The sequence below is a fragment of the Schistocerca piceifrons genome, chromosome 2, assembly GCF_021461385.2.
Source record: "Schistocerca piceifrons isolate TAMUIC-IGC-003096 chromosome 2, iqSchPice1.1, whole genome shotgun sequence".
Lineage (NCBI taxonomy): Eukaryota > Metazoa > Arthropoda > Insecta > Orthoptera > Acrididae > Schistocerca > Schistocerca piceifrons.
This window is the reverse complement of record NC_060139.1, coordinates 1,126,000,582-1,126,015,610: the sequence shown is the minus strand read 5'-3', so window position 1 is coordinate 1,126,015,610 and position 15,029 is coordinate 1,126,000,582.

The following is a 15,029-nucleotide window of genomic DNA, read 5'->3' as shown; positions in this document are numbered from 1 at the left end:
TATTAGATTCCCAAGCACTACTGCAGCTTTACTCTATCCCTTGGACCTCCACATTGACGATGAAACACAGATATTGCGTCGGGAATTAGTTCAAAAGGCAGAATGCCGACTTAAGTGCAAGAAGAGTAAATCTTCTCATTGTTAGTGGTTTGCTTACAGCGTTTACTGGGAGATCAGTCTTAGATTCCGATGCACTACTGCTGCTATACTCTATGCCTTCGAGCTTCACATTGTGATGAAACACAGTATTTGCGTCGGGATTTAATACAAAAGGCACAATGCCGACTTAAGTACAAGAAGAGTAAATCTTCTCATTGTTTGTTGTTTGCTTTGAGCGTTTCCAGGGAGATCAGTATTAGATTCCGATGCACTACTGCAGCTATAGTCTATCCCTTGGAGTTTCATATTGATGATGAAACACAGAAATTGCGTCGGGATTTAATACAAAATTCACAATGCCGAGTTAAGTACAAGAAGAGTAGTTCTTCTCACTGTATGTGGTTGGTTTTGAGCGTTTCCTAGGAGATCAGTATTAAATTCTGTTGCACTACTGCAGCTTTACACTATTTCTTAGACTTTCACTTTGTTGATGAAACACAGAAATTGCGACGGGATTTAATACAAAAGGCACAATGCCGACTTAAGTACAAGAAGAGTAAATCTTCTCTTTGTTTGTGGTTTGCTTTGAGCGATTCCTGGGAGATCAGTATTACATTCTGATGCACTACTGCAGCTTCACACTATCTCTTGGACTTTCACTTTGTCGATGAAACACAGAAATTCCATCGGGATTTAATACAAAAGGCACAATGCCGACTTAAGTACAAGGGGAGTAAATCTTCGCATTGTTTTTGGTCATGTTTGAGTGTTTCCTGGGTGACCAGTATTAGATTCCGATACACTACTGCAGCTTTACTCAATCCCTTGGACCTTCACATTGTCGATGAAACACAGATATTGCGTCGGGAATTACTACAAAAGGCACAATGCCGACTTAAGTGCAAGAAGAGTAAATCTTCTCAGAGTTAGTGGCTTGCTTACAGCGTTTCCTGGGAGATCAGTATTAGATTCCGATGCTCTACTGCAGCTATACTCTATCCCTTCGGGCTTCACATTGACGATGAAACACAGAATTTGCGTCGAGATTTAATACAAAAGGCACAATGCCGACTTAAGTACAAGAAGATTAAATCTTCTCATTGTTTGTGGTACGATTTGAGCGTTTCCTGGGAGATCAGTATTATATTCCGATGCACTTCTGCAGCTTTACTGAATACCTTGGCCCTTCACTTTGACGATGAAACACAGAAATTGCGGCGGAATTTAATACAAAATTCACAATGCCGACTTATGTGCAAGAAGAGAAAATCTTCACGTTGTTTCTGGTCATCTTTGAGCGATTCCTGGGTGATCAGTATTAGATTCATAAGCACTACTGCAGCTTTACTCGATTCCTTGGACCTCCACATTGACGATGAAATACAGATATTGCGTCGGGATTTATTACAAAAGGCACAATGCCGACTTACGTACAAGAACAGTAATCTTCTCATTGTTTGTGGATTGCTTTGAGCTTTTCCTGGGAGATCAGTATTAGATTCCGATGCACTAATGCAGCTATAGTCTATCCCTTCGAGCTTCATATTGACGATGAAACACAGAAATTGGGTCGGGATTTAATACAAAAGGCACAATGCCGAGTTAAGTACAAGAAGAGTAGATCTTCTCATTGTTTGTGGTTTTAATTTAAGCGTTTCCAGGGAGATCAGTATTACATTCTGATGCACTACTGCAGCTTTGCACTATCTCTTGGACTTTCACTTTGTCGATGAAACACAGAAATGGCGTCGGGATTTAATACAAAAGCACAATGCCGACTTAAGTACAAAAAGAGAAAATCAGCTCATTGCCTGTGGATGCCTTGTGCGTTTCCTGGGAGTTCAGTAATAGGTTCCGTTGCACAACTGCAGCTTTACTCTATCACTTGGACCTTCACATTGACGATGAAACACAGATATTGCGTCGGGATTTAATACAAAAGGCACAATGCCGACTTAAGTACAAAGAGATAAAGTCTTCTCATTGTTTGTGGTATGATTTGAGCGTTTCCTGGGAGATCAGTATTAGAATCCATTGCACTACTGCAGCTTTACTCTATTCCTTGAACCTCCACATTGACGATGAAACACAGATATTGCGTCGGAATTTATTACTAAAGGCTCAATGCCAACTTTAGTACAAGAAGAGTAAATCTTCCCATTGTTTGTGGTTTGCTTTGAGCGTTTTCTGGGAGATCAGATTCCGACGCACATCTGCAGCATTACTCCATCCCTTGGACCTTCACATTGACGATGAAACACAAAAATTGCGTCGGTATTTAATACAAAAGGCACAATGCCGACTTAAGTACAAGAAGAGATAATCTTCTCACTGTTTGTGGTGTGCTTTGAGCGTTGCCTAGGAGGTCAGTATTAGATTCCGATGCACTACTGCAGCTTTACTCTATCCCTTGGACCTTCACATTGACGATGAAACACAGACAATGCGTCGTGATCTAATACAAAAGGCACAATAACGACTTAAGTACAAGAAGAGTAAATTTTCTCATTGTTTGTGATATGTTTTGAGCGTTTCCTGCTACATCAGTATTAGATTCCGACGCAATACTGCAGTTTTACTCTATCCCTTGGAACTTTAAATTGACGATGAAACACAGAAATTGCGTCGGGATTTAATATAAAACGCACAATGCCGACTTAAGTACAGGAAAAGTCAATCTTCTCATTGTTTGTGGTTTGCTTTGAGCGTTTCCTGGGAGATCAGTATTTGATTCCGACGCACCTCTGCAGCATTACTCTATCCCTTGGTCCTTCACATTGATGATGAAACACAGAAATTGCGCCGCGGTGTAATACAAAAGGCTCAATGCCGACTTAAGTACAAGAAGAGTAAATCTTCTCATTGTTTGAGGTTTGCATTGAGCGTTTCCTTTATGTTGAGTATTAGATTCCGATGCACTACTTCAGCTTTACACAATTCCTTGGACCTTCATATTGACGATGAACACAGAAATTGCATCGGGATTTAATACAAATTGTACAATGCCAACCAAAGTACAAGAAGAGCATATCATCTCATGGTTTGTGGTTTGCTTTGAGCGTTTCCTGGGAGATCAGAATTAGATTCCGATGCACTACTGCAGCTTTACTCCTTCCCTTGGACCTTCACATTGACGATGAAAAACAGAAATTGCGTCGGGATTTAATACAAAAGGCATAATGCCGATATAAGTACAAGAGGAGTATATCTTCACATTGTTTGTGGTTTACTTTGAGCGTTTCCTAAAGGATCAGTATTAGATTCCGATGCACTGTTGCAGCCTTACTTTATCCCTTGGAACTTCACATTGACATTGAAACACAGAGATTGCGTCGGGGTGTAATACATAAGACACAATGCCGACTTAAGTACAAGAAGAGTAAATCTTCTCATTGTTTGTAGTTTGCTTTGAGCGTTTCCTGGGGGATCAGTATTAGATTCGGTTGCACTAAAGCAGCTTTACTCTATCCCTTGGACCTTCACATTGACGATGAAACACAGAAATTGCGTCGGGATTTAATACAAAAGGCACAATGCCGACTTCGGTACACGAAGATTAAATCTTCTCATTGTTTGCAGTTTGCTTTAAGCGTTTCCTGGATGTTGAGTATTAGATTCCGATGCACTACTGCAGCTTTACTCTATCCCTTGGACCTTCACATTGACGATCAAACACAGAAATAGCGTCGGGATTTAATACAAAATGCACAATGCTGACTTAAGTACAAGAAGAGTAAATCTTCTCATTGTTTGTGGTATGCTAAGAGCGTTTGCTAGGAGATCAGTATTAGATTCCGATGCACTTCTACAGCTTTACTCTATCCTTTGCACCTTCAAATTGACGACTAGACAAAGAAATTGCGGGGGAATTAATACAAAAGGCACAATGCCGACTTAAGTACAAGAAGAGTAAATCTTCGCATTGTTTTTCGTCAGCTTTGAGCGTTTCCTTGGTGATCAGTATTAGATTCCGATTAAATGCTGCAGTTTTACTCTATTCCTTGGAACTTCGCATTCACAATGAAACGCAAAAATTGCGTAGGGGTTTCATACAAATGGCAAAATACTGACATAAGTACAAGAAGAGGAAATCTTTTTATGGTTTTTGGTTTGCTTTGAACATTTCCTGTGAGATCAGTATTAGATTCCGATGCAACACTGCAGCTTTACTCTATCCCTTGGACCTTCACATTGACGATGAAACCCAGATATTGCGTCAGGATATACCACAAAAGGCACAATGTCGACTTATGTACAAGAAGAGAAAATCTTCTCACGGATTGTGGTTTGCTTTGAGCGTTTCCTGGGAGATCAGGATTAGATTCCGATGGACTACTGCAGCTATACATATCCCTTGAACCGTCTCATGGACGATGAAACACAGAAATTGTGTCGGTATTAAATTCAAAAGGCACAATGCCGATTTAAGTACAAGAATAGTAAAGCGCCTCATTGTTTGTGGTTAGCTTTGAGTGTTACCTGGGGATCAGTATTAGATTCCGATGCACTACTGCAGCTTTATTCTATCCCCTGGAGCTTCACATTGACGATGAAACACAGATTTTGCGTCTGGATTTAATACAGAAGGAACAATGCAGACTTAAGTATAAGAAGAGTCAATCTTCGCATTGTTTGTGGTTTGCTTTGAGCGTTTCCCGGGAGATCAGTATTTTATTCCGATGCGCTACTGCAGATTTACTCTATCTCTGGGACTTTCACATCGACGATGAAACACAGAAATTGCGTCGGTATTAAATACAAAATTCACAATGCCGACTTAAGTACAAGAAGAGTAAATCTTATCACTGTTTTTGGTTTGCATTGAGCGTTTCATGGGAGATCAATATTAGACTCCGATGCACTAATGCAGCTTTACTCTATCCCTTGCACTTTCACATTGACGATGAAAGACAGATTTTGCGTCGGGATATAATACAAAAGGCACAATGCCGACTTAAGTACAAGAAGAGTAAATCTTCTCATTGTCTGTGGTTTGCTTTGAGCGTTTCCTGGGAGATCAGTATTAGATTCCGGTGCACTACAGCAGCTTTACTCTATCTCTTGGACATTCACATTGACGATGAAACACAGAAATTGCATCGGGATTTAATACAAAAGGCACAATGCCAACTTTAGTACAAGAAGAGTAAATCTTCTCATTGATTGTGGTTTGATTTGAACGTTTAATGGGAGATCAGTATTAGATTCCGATGCACTACTGCAGCTTTACATCATCCCTTGGACCGTCACATGGACGATGAAACACAGAAATTGCGTCGGGATTTAATACAAAAGGCACAATGTCGACTTAAGTACAAGAAGAGTCAATCTTCGCATTGATTTTGGTTTGCTTTGAGCGTTTCTTGGGAGATCAGTATTATATTCCGATGCACTACTGCAGCTTTACTCTATCTCTGGGACTTTCACATCCACGATGAAAAACAGAAATTGCGTCGGTATTAAATACAAAAGGCACAATGCCGACTTAAGTACAAAAAGAGTAAATCATCTCATTGTCTGTGGTTTGCTTTGAGCGTGTCCTGGGAGATCAGTATTAGTTTCCGATGCAGTACTGCAGGTTTACTGTATCCCTTTGACGATCACGTTGACGATGAAACACCGAAATTGCGTTTTGATAAAATATATTAGGCACAATGCCGACTTAAGTTCAAGAAGAGTAAATCTTCTCATTGTTTATGGTTTGCTTTGAGTGTTTCATGGGAGATCAGTATTACATTTCGATGCACTACTGCAACATTACTCAAACCCTTGTTCCTACAAATTGAAGATGGAACACAGAAATTGAGTCTCGATTTAATACAAAAGGCACATTGCCGACTTATGTACAATAAGGGTAAATCTTCTCATTGTTTGTGGTTTGCTTTGAGCGTTTCCTGGGATATCAGTATTAGATTCCGATGCACTACTGCAGCATTACTCTATCCCTTTGATCTTCACATTGACGATGAAACGCAGAAATTGTGTCGGCATGTAATACAAATGCACAATGCCGACTTAAGTGCAAGAAGAGTAAGTCTTCTAATTGTTTGTGGTTAGCTTTAAGTGTTTCCTGGGAGATCAGTATTTGATTCCGGTGCACTACTGTAGATTTACTCTATCCGTTTGACGTTCACATTGACGATGAAACACTAAAATTGCGTCGGAATTTAATACAAAAAGCACAATGCCGACTTTAGTACAAAAGGGTAAATTTTCTCATTGTTTGTGGTTTGTTTTGAGCATATCCTGCGAGATCATTATTAGATTCCGATGGACTACTGCAGCTTTTGTCTACCCCTTGGACATTCACATTGACGATGAAACACAGAAATTGCGTCGGGATTTAATACAAAAGTCACATTGGCGACTTAAGTACAAGATGAGTAAATCTTCTCATTGAGTGTGGTTGGCTTTGAGCGTTTCCTGGGAGATCAGTATAGATTCTGATGAACTACTGCAGCTTTACATTATCCCTTGGACCGTCACATGGACGATGAACCACAGAAATTGTGTCGGGATTGAATACAAAAGGCACAATGCCGACTTAAGTACGAGTAGAGTAAATCGCCTCATTGTTTGTGGTTTGCTTTGAGCGTTTCCTGGGAGATCAGTATTATATTCCGATGCACCACTGCAGCTTTACTCTATCTCTGGGACCTTCACATCGACGATGAAACACAGAAATTGCTTCGGTATTAAATACAAAATTCACAATTACGAGTTAAGTACAAGAAGAGTAAATCGTATCACTGTTCTTGGTTTGCTTTGAGCGTTTCATGAGAGATCAGTATTAGATTCCGATGCACTACTGCAGCTTTACTCTATCCCTTGATCTTTCACATTGACGATGAAACACGGAAATTGCGTCGGGATTTAATACAAAAGGCACATGCTGACTTAAGTACGAGTAGAGTAAATCGCCTCATTGTTTGTGGTTTGCTTTGAGCGTTTCCTGCGAGGTCAGTATTAGATTCCGATGCACTACTGCAGCTTTACGCTATCCCTTGGGACTTCACACTGATGTTGAATCACAGAAATTGTGTCTGGATTTAATACAAAATTCACAACGCCGATTTATGTACAAGAAGAGTAAATCTTCTCATTGTTTGTGGTTTGCTTTGTGCGATTTCTGGGAGAACAGTATTATTTTCCGATGCACTCTTGCGGCTTTCTTCTATCCCTTTTACCTACACATTGACGAAAAAACACAGAAATTGCGTCGGGATTTAATTCAAAAGGCACAATGCCGACTTATGTAGAAGAAGAGTATATCTTCTCATTGTTTGAGGTTTGCTTTGAGCGTTTCCTGGGAGATCCGTATTAGATTCCGATGCACTTCTGCAGCTTTACACTATCCCTTGGACCTTCACATTCACGATGAAACACAGAAATTGCGTCGGGATTTAATACGAAATGTACAATTCCGTCTTAAGTACAAGAAGAGTAAATCATCTCATTGTTTGGGGTTTGCTTTGAGCGTTTCCTGGGAGATCAGTATTAGATTCAGATGCACTAATGCAGCTTTACTCTATCCCTTGGACCTTCACATTAACGATGAATCACAGAAATTGCGTCGGGATTTAATGCAAAAGGCACAATGCTGACTTAAGTCTAAGAAGAGTCAATCTTCTCAATGTTTGTGGTTTGCCTTTAGCGTTCCCTCGCGAGATCAGTATTAGATCCCGATGCACTACTGCCGTTTTACTCTATCCCTTGGACCTTCATATTGATGATGAAACACAGATATTGCGTCGGGATTTAATACAAAAGACACAATACCGACTAAAGTACAAGAACAGTAAACCCGCTCATTGTTTGTGGCTTGCTTTGAGCGTTTCCTGGGAGATCAGTATTAGATTACGATGCACTACTGCAGATTTACTCTATCCTTTGGAGCTTCACATTGACGATGAAACACAGAAATTGCGTTGGGATTTAATACAAATAGCACAATGAAGACTTAAGTACAAGAAGAGTAAATCATCTCTTTGTTCGGGGTTTGCTTTGAGCGCTTCCTGGGAGATCAGTATTAGATTCAGATGCAATAATGCAGCTTTACTCTATCCCTTGGACCTCCAGATTGACGATGAAACACAGAAATTGCGTCGGGATTTAAAACAAAAGGCACAATGCCGACTTAAGTACAAGAAGAGTAAATCATCACATTGTTTGTGGCTTGCTTTGAGCGTGTCCTGGGAGATCAGTATTCGATTACGATGCAGTAATGCAGATATACTCAATCCCTTTGAGCTTCACATTGACGATGAAACACAGAAATTGCGTCGGAATTTTATACAAAGGGCACAATGAAGTCATAAGTACAAGAAGAGTAAATCTTCTCATTGTAAGTGGTTTGCTTTGAGCGTTTCCTGGGGGTTCAGTAAGAGATTCCGATGCACTACTGCAGCTTTACTCTATCCGTTGGACATTCGCATTGATGATGAAATACAGAAATTGCGCCGGGATTTAGTACAAAAGGCACAATGCCGACTTAAGTACAATAAGGGTAAGTCTCCTCATTGTTTCTGGTGTGCTTTGAGCGTTTCCTGGGAGATCAGTATTAGATTCCGATGCACAACCGCAGCTTAACTCTATCGCTAGGACCTTCACATTGACGATGAAACACAGAAATTGCGACGGGATTAATACAAAAGGCTCAATACCAACCTAAGTACAAGAAAAGTAAATCTTCTCATTGTTTGTGGATTGCTTTGAGCGTTACCTTGGAGATCAGTATTAGATTCCGATGCACTACTGCAGCTTTACTCTATCCCTTGGACCTTCACATTGACGATGAAACACAGACAATGCGTCGTGATCTAATACAAAAGGCACAATAACGACTTAAGTACAAGAAGAGTAAATTTTCTCATTGTTTGTGATATGTTTTGAGCGTTTCCTGCTAGATCAGTATTAGATTCCGACGCAATACTGCAGTTTTACTCTATCCCTTGGAACTTTAAATTGACGATGAAACACAGAAATTGCGTCGGGATTTAATATAAAACGCACAATGCCGACTTAATTACAGGAAAAGTCAATCTTCTCATTGTTTGTGGTTTGCTTTGAGCGTTTCCTGGGTGATCAGTATTAGATTCCGAAGCACTACTACAGCATTACTCTATCCCTTGGACCTTCACATTGACGATGAAACACAGAAATTGCGTCGGGATTTAATACAGAAGGCACAATGCCACCATAAGTACAAGAAGAGTAAATCTTCTCAGTGTTTGTGGTTTGCTTTCAGTGTTTCCTGGGAGATCAGTAACAGATTCCGATGCACTACAGCATCTTTACCTTATCCTTTGGACTTTCACATTGACGATGAAACACAGAAATTGCATCGGGATTTAATACAAAATGCACAATGCCGACTTAAGTACACTAAGAATAACTCTTCTCACTGTTTGTGGCTTGCTTTGAGCGTTTCCTAGGAGATCAGTATTAGATTCCGATGCACTACTGCAGCTTTACTCTATCCCTTGGAATTTCACATTGACGATGAAACACAGAAATTGCGTCGGGATTTAATACATTGGGCACAATGCCGACTTAAGTACATGAAGAGTGAATTTTCACATTGTTTGTGGTTTGCTATGAGCGTTTCCTTGGAGATCAGTAGTAGATTCCGATGCACTACAGCAGCTTTACTCAATCCCTTGGAACTTCACATTGACGATGAAACACAGAAATTGTGCCGGGATTTAATACAAAATGCACAATGCCGACTTAAGTACAGTAAGAATATATCTTCTCATTGTTTGTGGTTTGCTTTGAGCGTTACCTGGGAGATGAGTTTTAGATTCCGATGCACTACTGCAGCTTTATTCTAACCCTTGGACCTTCACATTGACGATGGAACACAGACATTGCGTCGGGATATAATACAAAAAGCATAATGCTGACTTAAGTACAAGAAGAGTAAATCTTCTCATTGTGTGTGGTTTGCTTTGAGCGTTTCCTGGTAGATCAGTATTAGATTCCGGTGCACTACAGCAGCTTTACTCTATCTCTTGGACCTTCACATTGACGATGAGACACAGAAATTGCATCGGCATTAAATACAGAAGGCACAATGCCGACTTAAGTACAAAATGTCTGTGGTTTGCTTTGAGCGTGTCCTGGGAGATCAGTATTAGTTTCCGATGCAGTACTGCAGGTTTACTGTATCCCTTTGACGATCACGTTGACGATGAAACACCGTAATTGCGTTTTGATTTAATATATTAGGCACAATGCCGACTTAAGTACAAGAAGAGTAAATCTTCTCATTGTTTATGGTTTGCTTTGAGTGTTTCATGGGAGATCAGTATTACATTTCGAAGCACTACTGCAGCATTACTCAAACCCTTGTTCCTACAAATTGAAGATGGAACACAGAAATTGAGTCTCGATTTAATACAAAAGGCACAATGCCGACTTATGTACAATAAGGGTAAATCTTCTCATTGTTTGTGGTTTGCTTTGAGTGTTTCCTGGGAGATCAGTATTTGTTTCCGGTGCACTACTGTAGTTTTACTCTATCCGTTTGACGTTCACATTAACGATGAAACACTAAAATTGCGTCGGAACTTAATACAAAATGCACAATGCCGACTTTAGTACAAAAGGGTAAATTTTCTCATTGTTTGTGGTTTGTTTTGAGCGTATCCTGCGAGATCATTATTAGATTCCGGTGCACTACTACAGCTTTTGTCTACCCCTTGGACCTTCACATTGACGATGAAACACAGAAATTGCGTCGGGATTTAATACAAAAGTCACATTGCCGACTTAAGTACAAGGTGAGTAAATCTTCTCATTGATTGTGGTTGGCTTTGAGCGTTTCCTGGGAGATCAGTATTAGATTCCGATGAACTACTGCAGCTTTACATTATCCCTTGGACCGTCACATGGACGATGAACCACAGAAATTGTGTCGGGATTTAATACAAAAGGCACAATGCCGACTTAAGTACGAGTAGAGTAAATCGCCTCATTGTTTGTGGTTTGCTTTGAGCGTTTCCCGGGAGATCAGTATTATTTTCCGATGCACCACTGCAGCTTTACTCTATCTCTGGGACCTTCACATCGACGATGAAACACAGAAATTGCTTCGGTATTAAATACAAAATTCACAATTACGAGTTAAGTATAAGAAGAGTAAATCGTATCACTGTTCTTGGTTTGCTTTGAGCGTTTCATGAGAGATCAGTATTAGATTCCGATGCACTACTGCAGCTTTACGCTATCCCTTGGACCTTCACACTGAAGTTGAATCACAGAAATTGTGTCGGGATTTAATACAAAATTCACAATGCCGATTAAAGTACAAGAAGAGTAAATCTTCTCATTGTTTGTGGTTTGCTTTGTGCGATTTCTGGGAGAACAGTGTTATTTTCCGATGCACTCTTGCGGCTTTATTCTATCCCTTTTACCTACACATTGACGAAAAAACACAGAAATTGCGTCGGGATTTAATTCAAAAGGCACAATGCCGACTTATGTAGAAGAAGAGTATATCTTCTCATTGTTTGAGGTTTGCTTTGAGCGTTTCCTGGGAGATCAGTATTAGATTCCGATGCACTACTGAAGCATTGCTCTATCACTTGGACCTTCACATTGAAGATGAAACACAGAAATTGCGCCTCGATTTATTACAAAAGGCTCAATGCTGACTTAAGTACAAGAAGAGTAAATCTTCTCATTGTTTGTGGTTTGCTTTGAGCGTTTCCAGGGAGGTCACGATTAGATTCCGATGTACTACTGCAGCAATACACTATCCCTTGGAGCTTCACATTGACGATGAAACACAGAAGTTGCTTTGGGATTTGATACAAAAGGCACAATGCAGGCTTAAATACAAGAAGAGAAAAACTTGTCATTGTTTGTGGTTTGCATTGAGCGTTTCCTGAGTGATCAATATTAGATTCCGATGCATAACTGCAGCTTTACTATGTCCTTTGGACCTGCACACTGACGATGAAACACAGAGATAGCGTCGGGATTTAATACAAATAGCACAATGATGACTGAAGCACAGGAAGAGTAAATCTTCTCATTGTTTGTGGCTTGCTTTGAGCTTTTGCTGGGAGATCAGTATAGGATTCCGATGCATTACTGCAGCTTTACTCTATCATTTTGACTTTCACATTGCCGATGGAACACAGAATTTGCGTCGAGATTTAATACAAAAGGCACAATGCCGACTTAAGTACAAGAAGAGTAAATCTTCTCATTGTTTGTGGTTCAATTTGAGCGTTTTTTGGGAGATCAGTATTAGATTCAGATGCACTACTGCACCTTTACTTTATCCCTTGGTCCTTCACATTGATGATGAATCACGGAAATTGCGTCGGGATTTAATGCAAAAGGGACAGTGCTGACGTAAGTCTAAGAAGAGTAAATCTTCTCATTTTTTGTGGTTTCTTTGAGCGTTTCCTGGGAGTTCGGTATTAGACTCCGATGAACTACTGCAGCTTTACACTATCCCTTGGAACTTCACATTGACGATGAAACACAGAAATTGCGTCGGGATTCAATACAAAAGCACAATGCCGACTTAAGTACAACAAAAGTAAATATTCTCATTGTTTGTGGTTTGCTTTGAGCGTTTCCTGGGAGATCCGTATTAGATTCCAATGCACTACTGCAGCTTTACACTATCCCTTGGACCTTCACATTCACAATGAAACACAGAAATTGCGTCGGGATTTAATACGAAAAGTACAATTCCGTCTTAAGTACAAGAAGAGTAAATCATCTCATTGTTTGGCGTTTGCTTTGAGCGTTTCCTGGGAGATCAGTATTAGATTCAAATGCACTACTGCGGTTTTACTCTATCCCTTGGACCTTCATATTGACGATGAAACACAGATATTGCGTCGGGATTTAATACAAAAGACACAATGCCGACTTAAGTACAAGAAGAGTAAATCTTCTCATTGTTTGTAGTTTGCTTTGAGCGTTTCCTGGGGGATCAGTATTAGATTCGGTTGCACTAAAGCAGCTTTACTCTATCCCTTGGACCTTCACATTGACGATGAAACACAGAAATTGCGTCGGGATTTAATACAAAAGGCACAATGCCGACTTCGGTACACGAAGATTAAATCTTCTCATTGTTTGCAGTTTGCTTTAAGCGTTTCCTGGATGTTGAGTATTAGATTCCGATGCACTACTGCAGCTTTACTCTATCCCTTGGACCTTCACATTGACGATCAAACACAGAAATAGCGTCGGGATTTAATACAAAATGCACAATGCTGACTTAAGTACAAGAAGAGTAAATCTTCTCATAGTTTGTGGTATGCTAAGAGCGTTTGCTAGGAGATCAGTATTAGATTCCGATGCACTTCTACAGCTTTACTCTATCCTTTGCACCTTCAAATTGACGACTAGACAAAGAAATTGCGGGGGAATTAATACAAAAGGCAGAATGCCGACTTAAGTACAAGAAGAGTAAATCTTCGCATTGTTTTTCGTCAGCTTTGAGCGTTTCCTTGGTGATCAGTATTAGATTCCGATTAAATGCTGCAGATTTACTCTATTCCTTGGAACTTCGCATTCACAATGAAACGCAAAAATTGCGTAGGGGTTTCATACAAATGGCAAAATACTGACATAAGTACAAGAAGAGGAAATCTTTTTATGGTTTTTGGTTTGCTTTGAACATTTCCTGTGAGATCAGTATTAGATTCCGATGCAACACTGCAGCTTTACTCTATCCCTTGGACCTTCACATTGACGATGAAACCCAGATATTGCGTCAGGATATACCACAAAAGGCACAATGTCGACTTAAGTACAAGAAGAGTAAATCTTCTCATTGTCTGTGGTTTGCTTTGAGCGTTTCCTGGGAGATCAGTATTAGATTCCGATGCACTACAGCAGCTTTACTCTATCTCTTGGACATTCACATTGACGATGAAACACAGAAATTGCATCGGGATTTAATACAAAAGGCACAATGCCAACTTTAGTACAAGAAGAGTAAATCTTCTCATTGATTGTGGTTTGATTTGAACGTTTAATGGGAGATCAGTATTAGATTCCGATGCACTACTGCAGCTTTACATCATCCCTTGGACCGTCACATGGACGATGAAACACAGAAATTGCGTCGGGATTTAATACAAAAGGCACAATGTCGACTTAAGTACAAGAAGGGTAAATCGCCTCATAGTTTGTGGTTTGCTTTGAGCGTTTCCTGGGGATCAGTATTAGATTCCGATGCACTACTGCAGCTTTACTCTATCCCTGTGAGCTTCGCATTGACGATGAAACACAGAAATTGCGCCGGGATTAAATACAGAAGGCACAATGCCGACTTAAGTACAAGAAGAGGCAATCTTCGCATTGATTTTGGTTTGCTTTGAGCGTTTCTTGGGAGATCAGTATTATATTCCGATGCACTACTGCAGCTTTACTCTATCTCTGGGACTTTCACATCGACGATGAAAAACAGAAATTGCGTCGGTATTAAATACAAAAGGCACAATGCCGACTTAAGTACAAAAAGAGTAAATCATCTCATTGTCTGTGGTTTGCTTTGAGCGTGTCCTGGGAGATCAGTATTAGTTTCCGATGCAGTACTGCAGGTTTACTGTATCCCTTTGACGATCACGTTGACGATGAAACACCGAAATTGCGTTTTGATAAAATATATTAGGCACAATGCCGACTTAAGTTCAAGAAGAGTAAATCTTCTCATTGTTTATGGTTTGCTTTGAGTGTTTCATGGGAGATCAGTATTACATTTCGATGCACTACTGCAACATTACTCAAACCCTTGTTCCTACAAATTGAAGATGGAACACAGAAATTGAGTCTCGATTTAATACAAAAGGCACATTGCCGACTTATGTACAATAAGGGTAAATCTTCTCATTGTTTGTGGTTTGCTTTGAGCGTTTCCTGGGATATCAGTATTAGATTCCGATGCACTACTG